Source organism: Morone saxatilis, unplaced genomic scaffold, assembly GCF_004916995.1.
Source record: "Morone saxatilis isolate NCDOM2014 unplaced genomic scaffold, NCSU_SB_2.0 Contig9, whole genome shotgun sequence".
Lineage (NCBI taxonomy): Eukaryota > Metazoa > Chordata > Actinopteri > Moronidae > Morone > Morone saxatilis.
In genome coordinates, this window is record NW_023340268.1 from 7,984,998 (window position 1) to 7,988,943 (window position 3,946).

General features: G+C 42.5%; 1 protein-coding gene across 1 annotated transcript in view; it reads right to left on the reverse strand.

The window, feature by feature from the left end:
- The window catches only part of cers2a (ceramide synthase 2a), a 13,125-nt gene extending 9,825 nt beyond the window's left edge, over positions 1-3,300 (reverse strand). Inside the window, exon 1 of the mRNA XM_035681405.1 lies at positions 2,846-3,300. The gene's annotated coding sequence lies outside the window, so the exon portion shown is untranslated. The remainder of the gene's footprint in view (positions 1-2,845) is intronic.
- Positions 3,301-3,946: the final 646 nt, after the last annotated feature.

The following is a 3,946-nucleotide window of genomic DNA, read 5'->3' on the forward strand; positions in this document are numbered from 1 at the left end:
CAGAGGCCGGCGTGTTTCTACAGTAGCCTAGAACGGACAAATTAAACACTAGCTCTACTACTAGTGTGGTTTCTGCTACACACTGAGCTGTATTCACATCTGCAACGTCCCCCCCGGCTCTGGATGCCACTGAATCCTACACACTGTTGTTACATTATCCTGACTTTATCGCTTACATTACATAACTATATCATTTATTCCACTATCATCAGTCAACACGCAGCTAGTGCTTGCACGTTTCCAGCTTCAGGACGGCTTCTGGACAGACCAAAGTGCACTGAATGGTTTAGCGTCTGGAATCAGGAGTGTTGTTTTTGGAGAGGAACCAAGAAAAGTGACTTTTAGTTTTAATTTCACTCAGTATTGTATCAGAAAGACCATTACCATCCTCACTGCTGTCTGACTACAGTCCACCGATGTATGTAACCTGTGTGTTCTCTGATCTGTGTGTTTGTATTTTTCATTATTTATTTATGTGTACTCTGCTTACATGACATTTCAGTCCATCCTAGGAAAAGTGATCCCTCCTCTGTTCCTTGTGAGGTTTCTTTCTATTTTGACAGCAATTTAGTATCGCACTTCAATTAAGCTTTAAGGACTCACAAAAGACAAAGTACCAAAAAAATAATCTGTCAGATTTTGTGCAGCCGAAGCAAAGATATCCTGACTTTTCATCCTGAGTATGAGTTTATCCTGAAGACACTGGATCCTACACTTCATATAATGCAACTCAATAGTATATTTCATTAAATCCACGGAGGAGGATAGCGCCACACATATTCTTTATAATTTAACAGTAGTCCACGGGTCTACAGCTGCTGGTAATGCAAGAAGAAATGTAAAGACACAGCTTTGCAAATGTTACAGGAGGAAATGCGTTCAGCTTGTTCACCAGGCCTCGGGGATAAACACACACACAATGTGTTTTCATGAGCAAACACTGAATGTAAACATAACTTTTGCATGTTTACAAGAAAACTCCCCGGCGGGGAACCTTTAAACTTTTAAGTCTTAAACCCAGACTCAAGCCTGGTCCACACGGCGTGCGTGAGCGGTGCGTCGCGGCCGCCTCGCTGCAGCTCGCACGCCTGTGTGAGTGTTTCTGCTGCTGCCTTATCTTCCTACAGTGATAAATACAACACAATAAAAGCCTTGTTAACAAATGAATGGATTCTGTCCACAGAAATGCTTGAGAGCTTGAATTAAAAACACATTTTTTTAACATGTCAGTGAGATATTTTACAGATATAGACACTGAAACTGTAGTGAGAGGTGTATATGTTTCTGTATGTGTGTATATGACTATGAAAAAGGTCCTTTTCACTGTCTGAGAAGCTCACGCAGGCAGTGTGGGTCTAACCTGTTAGCATGGTGCCAAAATAAACAGCAAGACAACCTAACACCACGCAAGCTGTCGCAGTGGCCAATAGCAATGAATGAGCGCCGTGAGCGTTGAATATTGATAGGCGGATGTCATGATGCTATTGGTTGAATTGGCACGTCATCTTCTGTTTTACGAAGAATATAAAAGACATTTGTGTCTTTTTTTTTGTCTGCACTGTTAAATACGTGCACAATATGGCTTGAGGGGGGTGGTGTGATCTAAAAGAGTTAAAAAGTCAGTTTTTATTTCATCTTTAACTGAACTTTATGTGTAAAAAAAAAATGTGCAAACATATTTGAAAAGGGGGAAGTTTTTTTTTTCTTATTTTGAAACTTTTGAAACCTTGAAGGCTGTCAGATGCTGTAACAGAGACTAAAGAGAGAGTAAATACAAACATAAAAAGAGAGACAACGTGGCTGTCGTGTTAAATAAATGAATGAAGACCTGTACAGTTTTGCAGGAATGTGCAAGTTAGTAAGCACCTGGAGCCAAATCTGTAAAGTCGAGGCGAGTAAAGAAGATTAAACTGCTTACAGGACGCAAAATAAAAAAATAAAAAACTCTTCATGTCGGACAAGCTGGAGTTGGACTATCAGCTAGTGTCTGTCACAGATCTCTACGCTGTTTGCGTAAACTCGTGCAGGGAGTGGCAGAGTGCATGGCGCAAGCGGGGAGTCTCCCGGACACAGCGGAACAGACAGCTCGGCTCACTGAGATGAAGCTTTAAACAACTTCCCCCACACACCTCAAAACACCAAACCAGCTCACTCTTACTTCCTTCCTAACACACAGAGAGAAAGAGAGAGCGCCACGTACACTTCTTATTCACGAATCAGGCGTTAGGAAGGAGACAGCGCAGGCGTTAAAACTTTAAGCTCAGGCGACATCTCCAGTTTACGCTAGAAAACTTTTACGCATTTCTAATTTTGCGCCGTTAGGGGAGATAATGTGTGTACAAATGGCCGTTTGTCGTTTAGGAAGCGACTTCTATCGTTTTCCTCTGCGGCTGCCGTCACGCTTTGTTGTGTTGGACATGAATGGTTTGACGACCTTCCCTCTTATCGCGGTGCTCTTAAACAAACACCGCCGACATCGGGGCAAACGAAGGCCTGTTAGCTCGACAAACTTTTTGATCCCCCTCCTCCTCCTCCTCCCCCCCAACGGCCGAATCCGCGAGCGCTTTCCGTTAAAAGCGTGTCAGCCAAAAGTTCGAAGAGTGTAAACCCCCCTTCAACCGCCATCAACCGCCACAACCAACCGCCGCCTCGGTTACATATAAAACTTCACTTAAATCCTCCCGGGAGGATGACTCTCGGATTTCTGTCTAAAAATAGCAGCCCAATGTGTGCCTGAGGATAAGTCTTGTGATTATTTAACTATTTATCATTTATTTTTTTTTAGCGATATTTTAACCGACAACGAAAGCGTCGTCCATCATGTAACGGTGCAGCCCCAACTTACCTCTCTGTTCACGTCACCGTCTGCAGGTTTAATGTCACTCTCAAAATGTACGGCGGTTGGGCTGCTTCTGCTCTTCCTCTGTTCCTGTGGCAGCGGAGGGGGGGATTTCATGTAGTTCTCGCCATCAAAGACAACTTGTTGATCGCCGCAAATCCGCCTCTTTTTTTCCTCCCTTCTTCTCTCTAACCTCAGGTTTGCCACATTCTCAGAAAACAGAAGAGAGGAGAGAAAAAAAAAAAAAAAAAAAAAAAAAAAACTGTGTCGCACTTTCTTTTAAAAACTCTCCCTTGTGGCTGGTCCAAACAGGAACAATTATATTCAGTTTCTCACTTTTTCTCTCTTTTCTGTCCCCCCCCCCCTTTGGTATGATCAACGGGGATCTAAATGGGCCTCGGCTTGTTGCCGTTCAGCCGGGTAGTTCAATTGGTTGGATGTAGTGGATATTATGGTAGTATGTTAAAAGTGGACCGAGCGGAAAGCGGGGAGGAGGCTATTTAAAGTGACCCGGTCCTGTACGCTGTATGAGGGGTGGTTAGTGCCGCAGGAGGCAGTGCTGACAGGGGGAGTGGTGGAACTGCAGGGTGGATCATACACGGGTGCCTTTGGGGATTGGACCATAAAAGGGGTGGCCCCGGTACCCCTAATTCAGCCCCCAAACCGATAGAAAACAAGCATAAGTCAATTAAACATCTCTGCGTTAATTAAAAGAGTGCAATAACTGTGAGTAATACTAAAGGATTTCAGCATTAACATTATCAGTACTCACTAGTTTTAGTCGTCACATCTATATTGCAATTACTTAGGCTTTCGATTGTATCTTCCTGATTATATTCTATTTTATTCTATCATATATATATTGTGTTAAATATTGTACTTTGAGTGACTGTAACAAAAAAATCTCTAACTTGGCATTTTTTATCCTTTTTAACAAGAATATTTTCAATGCTGTTTTCTTCCTGCAGGGTTTCAGAAACACCAAAGTCCAAAAACTGAACTTGCTAGGGGAGTTTGGGGGCATGCATCAAAGCATCAAAGTGGTTATTTCTACACAGTTATTTCAGGACGTTTATTGTATACCTTTTGTAAAAAAAAATCTATTTT